This window comes from Bos mutus, chromosome 10 (genome assembly GCF_027580195.1).
Source record: "Bos mutus isolate GX-2022 chromosome 10, NWIPB_WYAK_1.1, whole genome shotgun sequence".
NCBI classification, from domain to species: domain Eukaryota; kingdom Metazoa; phylum Chordata; class Mammalia; order Artiodactyla; family Bovidae; genus Bos; species Bos mutus.
In genome coordinates this window covers 61,719,773-61,738,827 of record NC_091626.1, presented here as the reverse complement: position 1 = coordinate 61,738,827, position 19,055 = coordinate 61,719,773, and the positions used below count along the sequence as shown (strand labels likewise).

The following is a 19,055-nucleotide window of genomic DNA, read 5'->3' as shown; positions in this document are numbered from 1 at the left end:
CACTTCAGGGTGATGTCAGGGCAAGGAAGCCATGCACTGTATTTCTCACACTGTTACACATGGCCACAGGAGGGTCACTGGATCTCATAAACACAGTCTGGTCTTCTTTCACTCACGTTATGAAATGTCCTCAGAGTTACTCTGCCCCAGCAATCTGTCCCGTATGCCGAGATTCTCGCGGCCCCGAGCCGAGGTCTCCTCTCTCAGCTCCTGGGCATCTCAGCCTGGGGGACAGACACTGTCTAGTTCCCCTCACTCTCTTCCTGCTGCTGTGGCCTCAGGACCCTGCCCTGTTCTCACCCTCAGCCAGAAGCTCTGTAAGTTGGCAGAAGCACCCCTCTGAAGGGGGTAGAGACTCTGATCCTCCCCTGAGCTAGGGCCATTCTGCACAAGGTAGGAGTTTCGACACAGGCTGGGCAGGCAAGCAAAGCAGAGGAACCCCAGGTTCTAAAACATGCTCAGATTCATGGATTCTTGCTAAAGCCCCCAAAGCTTTAACTCTCTGGAAATCCAAAAGTGACAACTGATGGTGGGAAGGCATCCAAGTGATCTACAAACCAAAGTGGTTTTACTCCCTACTATTCCTATGAAGGGGCTTCCCTGGTGGCTCAGCAGTAAAGATTCCGCCTGCCAATGCAGGAGACAGGAGTTCGATCCCTGGGTTGGGAAGATCCCCTGGAGGAGGAAATGGCAACCTACTCCAGTATTCTTGCCTGGGAAATCCCATGGACAGAGGAGCCTGGCAGGCTACAGTCTATGGGGTCGTAAAAGATTTGGACATGACTTAGTGACTAAAGAACAACGTTCCTATGAAGGGAAGACTGATCTGCTCCTTTACCAAGAGACGAAGAAAGGCAGAAAACTGGGGAGTTCTGTGCTCAAAGAGGCCTATTTACACACGAATACTTTTAGGTTGTGTCAGAAGACAAAACAGCATCCACACTGAATATAAATTTCTTCCCATTGATTTTCCTCAATATCCTTAGTATCCACTACATAGAATCTAGTAAGATAGAGTACATTTGATATTCAAGCCCCATCAACAATTCTCTTGGAATCCTAATTTTTTAATAAAACAGCATGCACTAGAGCTACGACACAACTTAGTCACCGTCTCTGCACGCAAGAAGAGTCCAAGCACACAGCACTGACGGGCAAGCACTTCACAGCGCGTCCACCATTCAGCAGCTGCTTCAACTGGCAGAGAGGCTCTTAAGCGTCTCGAGAGTTCACAAACGTGAGGATGACCAGGGCTCTAGTTCTGGCCCTACCATTACTCCTCAAAGAACTGAGAACATCACTGCTGTGCTGGGTCTGTTTCTTCACTGTAAAATGAAAACTGGGTGATAAGCATGTCCCCTCTAAGTGTAAAATTATTCAAAGAAGATAAAGCCAAAGATAGATGAAATAATATCATTCCCTATAGATAAAATTCTTCCACTCTCCTAATTTTTTAAAAGGCTTAATAAAAAGATTAATTGCTAATGTAGTACAATTTTCTAAATCAACGCTCTTCAGCTTTTTTTTTGTCCCCTGCTCCACAATCCCTGAGAGGCAGTACTCTGAGCACATTGCCCGTCAGTAACAGCAGAGTCGCTGTTGTGGAGTCACTGTTCAAAACCACTGGAGACGAAGGTGCTGCTCCAACAGTAAAACTCAGATCACCACCCCCTCCACCCAACAACACACAGAGTTTTTTAAGTGCACCCCTCTAAAAAATTAGCAACCCAGAAGAAAATATTCGTAACCTATTTTTTTTAAAGAGTCAAGTTCATTTTTATCTATTTAATGTTCATCTGGCACATACTATGTGCCAAGCACTACTGCACTTTACTGTGCCACTTTATAAATACTCCTTCATTTAATCCTCTACAGTCCAGAGGTGTGTACTATGACTTGGCCTGTTTTATAGATAAGGAAGCAGTGGCATATGACGGAGAAGTTATATACCTTGCTACATTAGTAAGGGACAGAACGGAACTCAAACTCAAATGATTGAAGGCATGGACTGCTGCAAAGCAGAAGACCAGCAGGTTGTTATTTTTGCTTCAAAAAGATTCCATACTGTGTGTTCCTGTAAGTGTTATACACCTGTGTATAAACTGTTTGACATCTAGAAGGATATATAGTAACTTAACAGTCATGTGAAAAGAATGGGATGGGGGACTGGAGCCACATAGCCCTACTTTCAACTATGCTGTCTGAATTTTGTCATAAAGCATTACTTCTTTTACAACAAAAATTAAATTTAAATGTCTTAAATTTAAAGATACTGGTATCATAAAGCTGTCCTAATGAAACAGACTTATTCTAAATTATTAAGCATGAGTAGTAAGTGAAAACAAAACCCAACATTACAACTCTATGGGTCTGAAAACACACCAATGAAAAAACATTTGCAGCTGTTACTCAAAACACACACACACACACACACACACACACACACACACACACAAATACTCCATAAAAGTATCAACAGTAGTGTTACTCCTCTTGAAATCGAAGAACAGGGCAGAATTATCATAAAAAATTCTATAAATATTCCAGTATATATACAAGTAGAAATATACTCCAGGACTAACCCAGTTTACCCTCCAACTGATATATTTTTAGACGCGTTGTTGTTGTTCAGTCGCTCAGAGAGCAAGACATACAATCTTTATACCATAAACGCTCTCTGAACCATATACTCACAAGCCTATTCTATGCTAAAATTTCTGAAGTCTACCTTTAATTTGAATTCTCTGAAATTCCTGGGGTAAGGAGTGAGTGGTAAAGTCACATGGATAAAGCAGGAAACGGGCTGTAAGGTAGTCCCCACAAGAAGAAATCCGGCTACACTAAGCAACCGCCGGAGTGCCAAAGCAGCCAAAATCACTGTCTGTGTTCTCACTCCCACCCTGATACCGCTGCCCATTCTGAGAGTGGGCACCGGGTTCCCAGGGAACAGGAGAATTCCCTATACAGCAACAGGCAGTGCCCAGGGCTAAAGAAGTGAGCCAACAATGGAGGAGGAGGACACCAAGCGTGAGCACCCAATCCAAAGTGCTCAGAGCAGCCGGCTCACAGAAGATGATGGGACGGAGGGGTCAGGGCCAAGGCAGTGACAGCAGTTAAGAAGTTAAGTTTATCTTGGTTGCCTTTCCACCTTCCCCCTCTTGCAGCTCTCTCTTCCTCAGTTCCATTCTTATTCAAGGCTGGCAATCGTTTAATCTCTCCTGAATCATTAGATAAGTAAATTGCTTTCTGGTAAAGTCATAGTTCAGTATTTCTTATAGCCATTCTTTTCTTTCTGTTTAATGGCCCTATGAAAGATGAAAGATAACCACAAATTCTTGAATGTTCCTCCCACTGAGAGGCAGGTCTATGTCCTCTTTCCTTGAATCTGGGCAGGCTCTGTCAGTGCCCTGACCAACTGAATATGGCAGAAGGGACCAGGTGTCAGTTTGCAGGTCTCCGTTTTAAGAAATTGACAGTTTTCTCTTTTTATTGCTTGGAATGCTTGCTCTTGGGGTGGCCGGCCACCATGGAAGAGGCCTAAGCACCCTGTGAGAAACACAATATGAGAAAGCGAAAGAACGTAGAGAGACCTTGCAAAAGATGACACCTTAGTGTATGCTGGGGACAGGGGTGCAGAAAGAGAGACCAGGAGCACAGAGGCTTGTGACAGGTGAGTTAAAAAGCCACCGAGGAAGTGGATGCTCCAGCTTAAGGAACTCCAGCTGGTTCTTCCTAAATGCCTGACCTACAAGATCATAAGCAAAATGAAATGATTGTTTTAAGCACTAAGATGACAGCATCCACCATTCACACCTGCCAAACGACTCACAGGAATGAGTGACACTGCCGTTTAGTAGAGGTGAGGATGAGACCCTTAAAGAGGCTCTATCCCATAGGAATCAAAACCATCCAAAGACTAGACGATACCCTCTGCAACAGAGGTGGTAAGACAGTAAAACACTCAGTCCATCATCGACTGAGCTGCCATCATCACTCAGGACTGGCTCTCTCTGTATCCTGTCAATATTTTACATCTGGATGTGCTGTCTTGAGCATAATAAGACAACCTAATTCTTGGGCGGAATATCACATAGTAAAAAACGACCTTCAAAAATCTCCAAACCGCTATTCCCATAGCAACCCCAAATTCTTGATGAAGATTCTTAAGAAAATGTCACTGGCACTTGCAGGAATTCCTTTCTCTTCATTAAAAGCTACAGAGCCTTATCCTTCATTCCTTTTGCCTCTCTGGATTATGTTCCCTAATAAACATTCTGGGAAACCTCACATTTTATTTAAGGTTGGATTTGAAAACCTAATTGAATAATTATGAGTCGAGAATATCCTCCTCCATTTTTGTTTCCAATTCTCTCTTCACCCTAAGAGTGCTGACTTATTCCTCAGCCAGCCTAACTTGATTCCCATCACACCCATCAGCAATGTCTGATCCCAGCCTTTGTAGCTGGGGTCAAGAGCCCACATCCTAACCAGACTCCCAAGATTTCTAGGAAGTACTTTGACTTTTCTCTTAAAGATTTCAACAAAGTGTATGGGATTTTTGGGTTTTGGTTTGTTTTCAGTACAACTGCTTTACAACGTCATCTTGGCTTTTGCTGTACAACAAAGTGCACCAGCTATATGAATACATACATACATACGTACATATATATATACATATATATATACATATATATATATATACTCCCTCCCTCCCACACACCCCCCAACCCACCCACCTAGGCCATCACAGAGCCCTGAGCCGAGCCTCCTGTGCTTTATAGCAGCAGCTTCCCACTACCTATTTTACACATGGTAGTGTAGATATGTCAAGCCTCATCTCCTCATTTGTCCCATTCTCCTCTTGCCCTGTCAGCCCAGTGGAAGGAAGTAGGGGAAGGACTCTGCTCCACATCATTTTGGTTGAACTAGGCAGAGGCCTTGATCTCCTGGCTTTGATCTTAAACCCTGCCAAAAGAATTCCTTCCTGCTTTAATACAAAAATGTACCAAAGTGACTTGGTTACCCTTAGGAATGCGACTATTACTCTGTAGACTCAAAAGGAACATGTCAGAGGCAGGCATGGGCTCCAGAACCCACATAAGTCTTCTGTTCACCTTCTAGCTCTCCCATTATTTTGTTCTATGACCTTAAGGAGTTGGTTTCAGAGCCTGCCTCCTCATCTGTAGCAGAAGACAAAGACCACCCCTGCCTCAGATGGCTATGGTAAGGGTTTCATGAGACAAAGCACATGAAGGGCACAAGGGGCCTAATAAACAGAAGCCCCAGTGACTCTCAGTTTCCTTCCCTTAAGAATATATTAAAATAAAAAACGCAGCTATCTGGGGTTAATTCTGTGACAGCCATTCTACACAAGGCAGTTAACATATGTCCACATATAGCATGACTGCTAATTGTTCAGAAATTTTTCCCTTAGTTTACACACATTAAAAGGATGGGAGCTGACAATTCCTTTCCACAGAAAAATTCCAAATAAATAAGTCAGTAAAAATCCTTCAGAAACTCCTCTGGTATCTGACTTGAAATTAAATTATTTTTAAAACATAAAATGAATGAGATAAAATATTCTATTTTAATAAGCTGATTTCAAAATTGATATAATGACTATATACACCTTAATGTCAGAATCATTAAACTTTACACAGTTAATGTAAAATACTTCAGAAGCAAATGCACTGTAGAAGCAAATTTCAAGGAGGTTTAGACAACTAAATAAGATGCTACTCAGATAAAACACTTAAGTACATAAGCAACTTGGGTGTCAAAACCATACGGAGATACACTAAATTCTGAGGTATTCAGAATAGAGATTAAATCATGGTGCACCAATCTAATCAATCAAAATACACTGTACCTTGGTCATTCTAATATCCAATATGTGGGGTTACAAGTCTTCAAAAATATTTTTTAAATTTCTAACTTTTGTTTTAACAAAGAAGCAAATAGAAATGATTTCAAATCACACCAGATTTAAGATATGGTGATCAGGGACTTCCCTGGTGGTCCAGTGGCTAGGACACCGTTCGAGATCCCTGGTCGGGTAACTAGATCCCACGTGCCGTGACTTGGCACAGCCAAATAAATAAATAAAAATAAATATTAAAAAAAAAAGATATGGTGATCAGCTTATTTTTACAGACAGTAGGTTTAAACTTCTACTCTAAATAATTCAGTGCTTTTTTTATCCAGGATAAATAGGATTACCTGGTTCTCTTTAAGGGACACTGTCTTTGGTTCTCAGAGGCTAATTTTGAGACTGTGCTCGAGCCAATTTTTCAAACCTTTTTCATGTCAGGACCTGCATGGAAAATGATAACATCTGTATGGTGCACGTGCGTAAATTGAAGAGTCATCATGGGGGCCAGAAGTAATCTGCTTGGAGGCTCCAGCCACTCTTAGGCTGAGGGGACTGTTATCTCAACACATAGGTAATCTTTTTATGGCCCTTCTGATGGAAAGCTATGTTTCCCAATCTTTTACCTGGTTTTCTAGTAATGCAGGAAGAAGTCCCCCTCTTCTACTCCAATGCCCACTTATTGGAACAAAGGCTTTTAAGTCATCAACCAGCTGAGGGGACCAGCAGCATTATCTAGGAATTCGAAGTGCTCCTCTGAGTTTATCCTACTCACTAATGCGCTGAGACCCACTGGAGAAAATGGATGCCCAAATCCTTATTTCTGTCCTAAGTATAACCGTCCTATCCTACCACCATTCTATAACGTGAGGGAGCAACCAGTTAACAGTATGACATGAAGGAATCTAACACAAATTAAATTAAAAGAGAAAACTACTAGAAACAGTTGTGTCTGAGCACTCAGGCAGTAAAACAGCACTGACGAGTATGTAAAAGGAAAGGAAAAGTCAACTGATTAAGATGAACATGGATGTAGACTAAAATGTTTCCAAGGCCACTTCTAGCGCTCTGATGTCAAGGTTTCCAAGACAAAAATATAATTACAATAAAGTGCTTCACTTCCACAGCCTTGAATACATTTGTAAGGTCACCATAGAAGTGAAGATAGGAGCAGGCAGACAAGTAATTTGAAGCACTATAAAATCACTTACACAATATTGCTTACACAATTGAAAAGTTAAAACTTTCCATCTTCTCTGAAGATATCCCATAATACAAAAAAAATATTTGTACAAGGCTTTTAGCTGCAGCATTATCTGAAATTGCAAAATACTGGAAACAACCTAAATACCCAAAGGGAGGAGACCGTTCGAATTCACTGCGAACCACGACAAATGGAGCACTATAAACGGGTTAAAAATAAGGAAAAGTTCTACAAACATGGAATGGTGTTCAGAATATACTATTAAATGAAAGAAACCCCAAAAGAGCATACTTAGTTTGCTACCTTTTGTGAGAGAAAGAAAACACTCATGTATCTGCAATCTTTTTTTTTTTTACAAGAAAGAAACAAGGATAGATCAAAATAATTGGTTGTTTATAGAGGGTGGATAGGAATGAGAAGTGTGAGGTAGTAACACTTCTTGGTACGGTTTTAACTTTGGGAACTATGCGTGTGTGAGAGTCACTCAGTCGTGCCCGACTCTTTCCAATCCCATAGGCTGTAGCCAACCAGGCTCCCCTGTCCATGGGATTTCCTAGGCAAGCATACTGGAGTGGGTAGCCATTCCCTTCTCCAGGCAATCTTCCCAACCCAGGGATCGAACCTGGGTCTCCTGCATTGGTAGGTGGATTCGTTACTATCTGAGCTACCAGGAAAGCCCATACTCACATTTTATATACTCAAAAAAACGTGAAATAAAATCAGCAAGTATAAGGCCGAAAAAATTTTAAATGGAAATCAAACAAAAACAAATGAAGCAGACTATATGTCAAATAAGTGTGTTAAAAGAGGGAAGGAAAGGGAAGGAAAAGGAAGGAAAACTAACATAATTTTTTAACATAGGACTTTTTTTTTTTTGAGTATACAGACAAAAAACACCATTAAAAATATTAAGCTCTAGTTATAAGCAGTTTTCTTTGCAATGGTGTGGGTCAGCAGTTCAGAACTACTTTCTCTGATTATGGCATGGAGCAAACAAGTACACGTGTTGAGGATAATGGGAACCAGATTCTCACTGTTAGAAAAGGGCATTACAAATGCAGAAAGGCTCAAGACGAGACCTGCAGTGCTGAACTGGAATTAAAGGTATCAAAATGAACTCGTGGTTACACAAACACACAAATACAAACAAATATATACATACACACACATACACATTTTCATATTTCTTAATTCCTATTTGCTGAGAGATCTTAGGTTATAAACATTATTCCCCACTAAAAGGAACAATGGCTACTTGGAGAAATAGCTGATTCCAAGACGGGGGCAGGCTGAGTACAAGATGAGATGGGAGCACCTTGCCATGCCAGAAAGTAAGGGCTCCAAGAACAATAGGGACATGTCAAAATTATGGCCTAAGAAGGTCTCCACTAGCCAAATCTAGGACAACTTGATCTTCAAAATAAATAGCAATAGGATGTTAAGAAATAAAATGAAAACCTGAGTTCATGTTAATAAAATAAATGAATAAACGAGTGAGAAAGGAAAATGTGTCCCCATATATACTTAGAAGAAATAAGTTAAAAAATCAACATCCTGCAACCATCCTAGTAACAACTGATTCAATCAAGAATCATCAGTGGATGCTAAATTACTAGATTAATGTTTGATGAGGAATAAGACAATTATATGTAAAATCTCAAAGCATCTGCTACAAATTAGTTATTAATAACAAAGGGGAAAAAGAAACTTTACAACAAAGAACCTTGCAAATATCACCTTAATAAAATAAATATTACCAAAATGAGACAAACCAATTTCATATACCTCTTGATATAATGCCCTGAGAAGACACATTGCTTCTGCAGTATTCCTATCAAAACCTGGCACGACTTGAATCTAATCATAAAGAAACAACAGAAAAATCCAAATTGAAGTACACTCTACAGAAATACTCAAGACGTGAAAGACAAAGAAAGGATAAGGAACCATTAGAGACTGAAGGAGACTAAAAGAGTTCACAACAAAATGAAACTCATGACCGTGGGTGAGATGCAGGGGAGACGGGTGGGGCGACACAACTGGCAAACAGCTATGAAGGACATTATATAAAGGACAGTGAGACAACGGGAGAAATCTGAGAATGGAATGTGCATTCAATAATACTACTGTATCAGTCATTAAATGTCCTAATTTTAACCAATATCCCATGCTTAATGAAAAGAAAGTCCTTGTTCTTGGGGGGTAGGGGGGGATAAAGCATTTATGGATGAAGGAACATTAGGTATGCAAATTAGTGATGGGAGTTGGGGGGAATATATAGAAAGAAGGTACACATGTAACACCAAGGTGGCAAAATGTTAACTCATGAATAGGTAAAGAGTACAAGGGAGTTCTTTGTATTATTCTAATAAGGTTCCTTTAAGTGTGAAAGTGTATCAAAATAAAAAGGGTTTTGAGATTTTTAAATTTTTATTCTTTACTTCCTATTAAAAACATACTTTTTGAAAATTACTATAACACAAAGGAAAAGGTTAAATTACCATTGTACAGGCCAAATAGTACTATAAACCTGGCAGTAACTTCCCTTTATTAATGGATGACAAACTAATCCAGTAAAAATATTATAATAGATTAATTGCAGTAGTCCAAATGACATTACAACATGTTTCTTTTATATATCCAAACTCTGGCTCCCAATTTCCCAAGCAGAGCCAAACCCAGAGGCTTATCTACTCTCTCTGCTGACTCTGGTAATAGCAACAGTATTTTGCTCTGCTTATCAAGGAAGGTAAATCTGGGTTTAAACTTTTACTCAAAAATAGTACTGCAAAATTTCAGTTTTAGTGATTTAACTCTCCGGATGATTACTAATAAAATCCATCTCTGATAAGGCAAAGCATGTTTTTACCCTAAAAACTGCATTTAAAAATATTTCATTTAAAAATAAACACTAATTGGGATTCCCTGGTGGTCCAGTGGTTAAGACTCTACACTTCCAATGCAGGAAATGCAGGTTCCATCCCTGGCTAGGGAACTAAGATCCCACATGCTGCAGAGCATGGCCAAATAATTTTAATTAATTAAGTAAAAATAAACACCAAATTAAGCATGGCAGACCAATTTCTCTCTTATCTCCTCTTCACCCCATTTCACTAAAATGACAATAAAAAATTAAATCAATAGTGACTCACAAAGAGAACATGTGAGACAAGCAAACTTCAACATGCTTTTGGCAGTCAGGAAGAAGCCGAAGGAGCAGTAACAATCTTCGTAGCGTGAAGAAAGCTAAGCCCAAGTGCCAGCAGAGAAGAGTGACAGCCCAGAAAGTACCAGCAGAGAAGAGTGCAGCTGGGAGGCAGTCCTGGGCTTAGGGACACGGGGCACAGCAGACAGCAGAGTAAAGGTGGCACTAAGAACAAGGGGCCCAAGGGCTGCAGGGACAATGAGCTCATGGACTTCCTACGTCCTCATGTCAGGACATCAGCAGCCAGGTGTACAGCTCCCAGAGGGAGTGCTGAAAAAATGGTGCAAAAAAATAAATATCCACACAGACGTCTTGACTGTCTTCCTCCAATGAAGAAGGCGGCCTGTCCCCAACTTCACAGTGAAGCCCAATGTATACAAGCCTCACAGAGCTTTCTAGTGCCCCACCCTTACATGAAAAAATAGATAAAGTAAGATTCTGTGAAGGAAAGCTCTAGTTTGAAAGAATCATTTTGAAAAGAAAAAGAGGAACCTAGAGACAAGAGAAACAATGCAGACAGCACAGAAAAGCCTCAGAACAAACTCTAAAACCCAGGATTAACAAGAGAAGATACTGCGAAACAATAGCAATAGGATGTATGAAAAAACAATGGTCAGAAAAAGGAGGAAAAAAAAAATAAAAAAAAAAGAAAAAGGAGGAAAAGCACTTAAAAACAAGAAATATTATTATCAAAATTCAGTAGAAGGGTAGAAGGAAAAATAAAAACAAGGAAATATCTCAGGAACTAGAACCAAAAGGCAAAGAAATAAAAAGATAAGAAAATTACAGGTTCTACCCACGGTGCTCAACATTCAATTAATAGGAGTTGTACAAAGAAAAACGTACAAACTAGGAGATTTAAGGATGGGAAGATGAGTGTACTCTCAAATGCACAGACTGAAAAGTCCCTTGAGAACCCATCACAAGAAAAGAAAAACTAAGCCATGCCAAGACACATCACTCTGAAATTCCGGAACACCAAGGATAAAAGGAATATCCTAAAAGCTTCCAGGAGAAAGAATAAAAGGCTATATATGAAGAAACAGTCATCAAAAAGGCATCACATTTCTTAAAAAAAAAAAAAAAAAACACTGAAAGCCTAAAAACAAAGGAACACTGCTTTTAAAATTCTAAGAGAGGGACTTCCCTGGCGGTCCAGAGGTTAAGACTGTGCTTCCAATGGGAAGGGCGTGGGTTTGATCACTAGTCGGGGAACTAAGATCCCACAAGCTGTGCTGCATCACCAAAAAAAAAAAAAAATTCTAAGAGAAAAATCTTTTCTAACGAACAGTCTATAGTCAACCAAGCAGTCAAGTACAAAGGTCGGATAAAGGTGTCAGACTTGGGTGGGATCAAAAATGTGGCTCCCCTGAGAAGGGAGCTAGATGATGTACTCCAGCACAATGGTCCAATAAACCAAGGACGAGAAAGACCTGCGATCCAGGGAATGGGAGATCTAACACAAGAGGACAGCGAGGGAGTCACAGGGTAAAAACTGTCCAGTCGGCTCAGAGAACAGTCAGCTCAGATGGAAGCAAGGGCACTCTAGGAAGGAGAGCCTCGGGAATACTACTACTAAGAGAGTATGTGTTTAAATGCTTGGAAAAGAATATTCATAGACATTTGACAAATGTATATGTTACATTTGGGAGAAAATGTAAAGAAAGTAAAGTAAGCAGTTAAAAAAAAAAGCAATTACTAACTAAAGGAAAAATAAAATGCCAGAAAAGAAAAAAAAAAGTAATCACAGTATTAATAAAAATTTGTGGTCTGGTCATATTGAGAAATGGAGAGTGGGCAGGTAATGAAATACTAATGTCCTCACTTACCAACACAAGATGTCAAGAGATACTACCTAAAATGGATAAATTGGAAAATAACAATGTATTACTTAGAAGCATGTGGGTAAATATAAGGGAGAAAGCTAACAAAGCTGAAAGTGGTTGTCTGTGGACAGTAAGACTGAGGGTGGAGGGAAGGGAGCCTGCTGTTCTATTTTAAACCTTCTGATACTATACTGTATGGCGTAACTGTATAATGTACTACTTTTTGAAAACACTAATGTTTAAAAGGTAAACTGATATAACAATCATATCAATTCATGAAGTTGCCTAAACCACATTTTTTCATCTTAAAAAATCACCTATTACACGAAATAAAAATTACAAACTCTGTTTATCATTTGGGGCCAGGCACCTACTCAACTCCCTGTATACTACAAGGCTAATTTCCAGAGCTAATGGTATGTGTCCTCTACTAGAGAATGTAATTTCAAAGCTGGCCAAAATTTATCATCTATATGTTAACAGAGCCAGATACCTACAGAGCCAGAAGAGAGGGCATCTGGTCCTGCTGATTTCCTACACAGAGGCAAATTCTGATCCATAAGACTAGTCCCCTCACTGGCTCGAGCATTTCACTCTATTTTGAAATGCGTTTCTGAAACCAGTCCTCAAAGGCAATTGAAAACAACATACAGAAATAATGTATGAGAAACTGCATATGCTCAACTGTAATGTACTAAACATCTTTTATTATTCCTTCTTTCACAGACTCAGACTTGTTCAAACCCACTTTGGTTTAAAAAAAAAAAAAAAGGCACCTATGAACCTATTATGCTTTTATCTGTTCTACAGTCTTCAGCTAAATGCTGGAACTGTGCCCCTACCTACAAATGAGAGGGAAGGGTAGTGGAGAGAAGGATTGAAACTACTCAAGTCAAAGCAGATTACTAAATCAGAGTCAAAATGGCCACTGCTGCCTTTGGAAGACCAGACACAAATAACCACAGAAAAATTATCAGGAGCTTATATTGTTTCAAAAATAACTCTCCTTATGAAGCTGATTGTATACAGACTACCAACACAAAAGCCATGAATCACTTAAGAAAGATTCTGGCATCCAATATTTCCATTTATTTAATATAGCAAGATCTGATGCAATTCCACACTTTGCCAACAACCTGAGTAAGCAAATCCATAGTTAAATAGTAAAAGGATTTTCAAAAGAAATTAATCAAGTCATAAATGTAAACACCACACAACTATTATTTCAAAACAAAAGCAAGTGTATACAAGACAAGAAAAGATGCACACACATATTTTATAGGAAGCACTCCCTCCCATAAATCAACAAAACATTTAAGACGTTAAGGGACCTCATTATCAAAGACTTTACTCAGACAGCAGGTTTAATATCTATGTTGTACAATCCTTTTTCTAGCTTTTTGTGGTTATACAGTATAGCTTAGCACTAAAATACAAATCTGGGGGTGGGGGTGTGAAATTACCACAGTTGTATTTACTGGTGTGCTGGGAAAATATCTTTTTAAAAATCAATGGGACTACTTATGAAGAAATGGAAAGAAAAAACATAAACTGGGCATATACTTATACTCTGCTTGAAGGGCTAGATACCCAGTATTACAGAAAATAGGCACCTGTAAACTCCATTAGCTGTTCTAATTATTTGATGCAAAGCAAGAGTTGGAATTTTTTTTTTTTTACAACCAATAGGTACATTAAAAAAAATCTGACCCACATTTTCCCAAAAATCTGTATTAATCATTCAAAGGAAAAAAGTCTCAAAAAATATTTTTTAAATGAGGTTCTAAAAAGACTACACACAAACAAAACACTTGAAATAACTGAAATGAAACCAATGCAGTTAAATTAAATTAGAATTAAATTCTCACAGCATGAATGTTGAGCTCTGGCAGCTACTTCATACACATAAGGTGAAGCTTGAATCCTGTTGTTGCAAACAGTTTCTCCAATGCCAAAAGAGCTCACAATTAACATTCAAAATAATTCAGATGGAAACTAGAGTTAATCTGTTTTACTATGTGACACTAAAATTTAAAAACCACTCAATCAATAATATAAATGTCAGCCCCAGACTAAGTTAAATAGAAGTTCTTTAACAACAACAAAAAAAAATTAGAATATTTTTCAACATTTATCTATCCATTATCCCAGGGAAACATTCTGTCACCAAAAAAAAAAAAAAAAAAAATTGCTGCCTAGAAATTTCAGCATGATCTTCACAAACTCTGACCAAAACAAAGATCTATTATCTACAAAGGAAAACCTGAGCATGGTCAGTAAGAACAAAGATTTAAAGAAGTGAAATCAACAAGTGTCCTATCTTACAATTGGTTAAATTAAACCTGCAGGAACATGACAGTTAATCACCAGCCTGCTTTGCCTGGTGATGAGATAGTTCAAGAACAGTCCATGAAATTACGAGTCTTCAGGACAGGTCAAGGATAAATTGGCAAGCAGATTTCTAAAGGCTGCCTTAAACCCAGCTAGAACAAGGGAAAAATATCAGGAGAGAACATCTACTCAAAATGGAAAACAGCCTGCTGATAGAGTTATTCAATCCTACAGCAGAGTACAAAGTCTTCAGATAAAATCCAGTCGGTTATAATATCTTTTCAAAGACGCAAACTGGTTCATATTCAAAATAAACTCTCATTTCCCTCCTCAAAAGGGTCTTAGAAAATTTAATTAGCTAGTGGTGATTAACGGTGAAGCATTTAGCTAACACAAATACCAAGACAACTACAAACTTCACTTTTCAATGCACAGGTTTTGTTTCAACAAAAGTTTTCAAAATTTGAAGTTGCCTTCTTAAGCTTACCTGTATATTATATATCTGTAAAAACCAAACATATACCTGTTTTTCAGTATGTCTTAAGAAGTGTGCAGGGGGCGGGGGGGGGAGGGAAATCTTGTTTTAAGCATTGCAGCCTAAAGACTATAAGTAACTTCTACAAGAAATATGATTGGAAAATCTTAAAATATAACGAAATGGAATCAACAAAAGTTACTGCCTAAAAGCAAAGATTCAAATAACCCCTGAGCTACCAGCAGCAAAAGCAAAATTCTCTATCTTAAGAATTCTCTCCCTCCCGTACCCCATAACAAACAACTTCCAAGAAGAATCTCCTCCAGCAGAAACAAAATGAACAAATGGGAGGAGGCCACGATTATAAAATGACAAAGAGCTCACTGCATTTTATCCTTATCCACAGCTATGGTGAGAAGGCTTCATGATATCTGAACTAAAGTAAAGCCCATTTCAGCCTACAAAAAAATTCAATCTGAACCAAAATTTAGACATTCAAAAACAGTGTTCTTCCAACTGTATTAACAACCTTGTTCCACCTTGCTGGCATTTTAATCAATAAACAGAGGGAGGAAGAGCTAATTAAATATAGAAATTTAAAATAAATTATTTCCAAAATGTAGAATTTAAAATACACTTTCACATCAAAAATCTTCAGAGGAATTACTTCAAGTATGTCTCCGAACACTTATAATCCTTTAAATTATCAAGCAGTAAGTGACTAGATGACAAAATAAAGACCTTGCTTTTAAAAAGGCAAGCCAAAAGTATGGTTTGAATGGTATTTGAATTTAAGCTCTGGGCTATCTCTAATATCCCCAAGCACCTTGAGCAACTCTGTTAATCTTTGTCTCAGTTTCACAATCTATGAAACAGGAAAAACTACAAGGATGGGTAGTTAATTAAATTAGTCAGGATTAAATGCTGGCCAACTGCTTTGAAGTTCCTTTATGTTGTTCTCAGTTCTCCTCCTACTCAGTAAAACTAGTAGATGAGAAAACATCTGGAATTACTATATACACTAACATCTGCAGACTCACAGCAGTTAAAAGATGACCTCTGTTTACAGGTTTCTAAGCCAAAGATCATTCAACAACCCAGAAAGATTTCAAGATACAATTGCAATAAACAATTTTTAGGTAAATTTCCTTTCGTTGTGAAAGATACCTTCTCCCTACATTCTCAAAACAGACTATTAGAAATCACAGGGCATCTTGAGAAGTCTTGGGGCGAAACAATTCTAGGTAAGATGAACAAGCTGTTGCTGCTGCTAATGGTATTCTCGGCATTCTAAGCTGTCAATCAAGGTAAGCTTCATCACAAATAAACCCTCCAAAAAGTACCAGCCCCTGCTGAGAATCTAAGTACCTCCTTCTAAGCCATCTGTCCAGGAAAGCTCTACTAAAACACCTAGAATGCAGTGGCTCTTGTGTTTAAAAGCTATGAATAAACATAAAACACTAAAATACATTAACAATATATAGTTCCCACTTCAAACACTGATAAGCTACTATCCAAGTCCACTTGGATGCTTAGGTTGAACACAAAACCCACGGTCTGGACACAATCAAAGGACACTACTATTTTCTTTCAAAGAAGGAAAATGTCTAATATAGCTCAAGAAGTGGGAAAAAACTGCAAAAGAAAAAACAACACGGGTTAGGGGTAATGCCCTTGTAAATTACTCCCTGATAGAAGAGGGACTCAATTAAATTTTAAAACAGGAATTTAAATTACTCAATGAGCTACAAACTAAGTTACTCACTGTTCTGCTCACTGAGCGACAAACACTAGAAAAACATAAATATTTTTAAGTTAAGTTTAAAGGATTCAAAATTAATCTATCATATTCCAGTAAAGAAGGAAATCACTTAAATTTCAAAGTGGAAAAAGTAGGATGTTATAAGAGCCTAAGGCTAATGCTATTAAAGCAAAGAATGATGAGAATCAGCTATTTTGAGAATAAATGAATAACGAGAAACTGAAACAAACAGTTCAAATTCACCCCTCAACCCCATCCTTTCTTCTGCTTTTAGGCCATGAAGGATATTCTTTGTATACTACTAAGAATACTATTCGGAGAATAACTTCAGATCCACGTGTCAAAACTTCTTCACAACAGCAAAATGTTAGGCTCAGTCCCTAGACTGCAGCCTCTTCAAACGAACACATGGAGCACATTCTAAATCCCAGCTTCTTCACATCTACTACCAATTATTCAGAGACTTTGGAAATAAGCTTAGGCTGCTTTAAAGTTCTAGGGGCTGGGATTCCAGGTGGGATACTGCCAGAAAAACTAGAAAGACAACTGCGTTTGACTTAAGCTTACAAATCTTATCGAAAAAGTTAAAATTCTTCAGAAAAGTGTATGAAATTTAAATATTAATCTTCAAAAGTATCACGGGCCCACTGATTTTTAACTGTCCCATCCACATTTACTACTAAAATGTCATACCTGCCTACCTATAAACACAGAATGTCAAAAGACTACAAATTCATCATGGTAACAAGACTGCAGATGGTCAGTTCCTCACAAGCCAGTCAAACTTTACTTTATAGACTAAAAGCCAGGAGCGGTGACTGGTGAAAGCATTCTGGGGAGAAGCTCACTTACTATGCTTTCCATTTATTTTAAACACTCACTCACTATGCTTTCCATTTATTTTAAACACCAAGTTTAAGGCCAATCCAGCTACCATCAAAAGGAAGAAAGTTCCTTCATTCATTAAGCAAATATTTACTGAGTGTCTTATTAGATGCTAGGCACTTAATTTCATACAGGGTTACTACTAGGAGCAGTAAATGCATTTGACCTTACAATGAACAAATGACTGATCCTATCTAGAAAGTTTAATCCACTGGGCATGTAAGAGGTTTCTTTAGATGTAGGTTGTGAGAGAAATCTGGTGCAAAATAACCCATCACCCCATCAAGGTGATATCTCATTTTCAGCTCAAGCGTTATCACAAATGACAAGTTTATTACCACTGAGATGCAATCAATAATCAGAACTCTATCCAACTAAATGTATCTTCAAAAAAGGATTAATCTCCAATAACCATCCCAAATTGCAAAATATTTACTTAATCTACACTTACTTTTCTTAGGTAATGTGAGGGCAAGTGTGTACTAGAAACTATAAGAGGATTTCTCAACTCTTTAAAGAATTAATCAGGGAAAATTTTTTCATGCCTATGCTATTAAAATATCTACAATTTAACTGGCTATTTAACCCAAACCCTTAAAGTCTTTGGCTCACCTTAGTTATGAAAATAGTTGTGTTTAGAGCATCTTTTTAACCAATCTGGGTTTTCTCTCCAGTATTTTGCCACTGGCTCAACCCTTTTACCCACACATACATATACAAATGAAGTATACTTTCAGAAGTCTCCAGCTTCTGAAAATAACATCTGGTACGTGCACTTAACAAAAACCTTGAAAGAATGACCTCGTTTTTATTTAAAACGTTTTCATTTAAAAATGAGAATGAATTTAGCAAAATTAGACATAAATCAACTTTTACCTTATTAGGAGATTACTATTTTCAACACTTACCTTAAGCCACAACATGGATTTAACTTCTAACCAGTTAGCTTCCTGTCTCTCCTCAACCAGATTGGACTGCAACTTTTTTGAGAGCAAGGGATTGATTACTGGACTCCATCGTCCCAGCTTATGTATTATAAATTCTGTGAATCTCCACGCAGACATAAATGCTGCTAGTTTTAAGACCTTATGGAATTCTTTAATATTTGAAAACTATTTTGATAAGAGCAGCTGTCCTTAACTGCTACTATTGTTGTATACAAGTGGGTTCTCAGAGTGTGATCCTGAGCCCCTGAGGGTTTCCAAAACCCTTCAGGGGTACATGAGGTCAAACTATTTTCATAAATAATACTGATGTTACTTTTATTCTCTACCCTTATTCTCTCACAAGCATGCAGTGGAGTTTTCCAGAGGCTACCCAATGTGTGATATCTCAAGAGACCAAAGGCAAAGGCAGATGTAAAAATCCAGCTGTCTTCTATTAAGCCAAATAACAAAGACAGTTACAAAAATTAAAATGCCAATCTTCTCACCAAATTTTTGTTTTGAAAATTTATGTAAATTACTACTTGTTAACAGGTAATGGATTTATTATT

The 19,055-nt window shown here is 38.2% G+C and overlaps 1 protein-coding gene across 2 annotated transcripts in view; it reads right to left on the bottom strand.

Moving 5' to 3' along the window:
• USP3 (ubiquitin specific peptidase 3) overlaps positions 1–19,055 on the bottom strand; it is a 103,128-nt gene that overhangs the window by 80,306 nt on the left and 3,767 nt on the right. The window contains exon 1 of one of the 2 annotated variants that reach the window (XM_070378054.1): positions 6,223–6,285. The exons of the other annotated variant lie outside the window; for it this stretch is intronic. The gene's annotated coding sequence lies outside the window, so the exon portion shown is untranslated. Of the gene's footprint in view, positions 1–6,222; positions 6,286–19,055 lie in introns of those variants that run through there. 2 annotated transcript variants of the gene reach the window in all.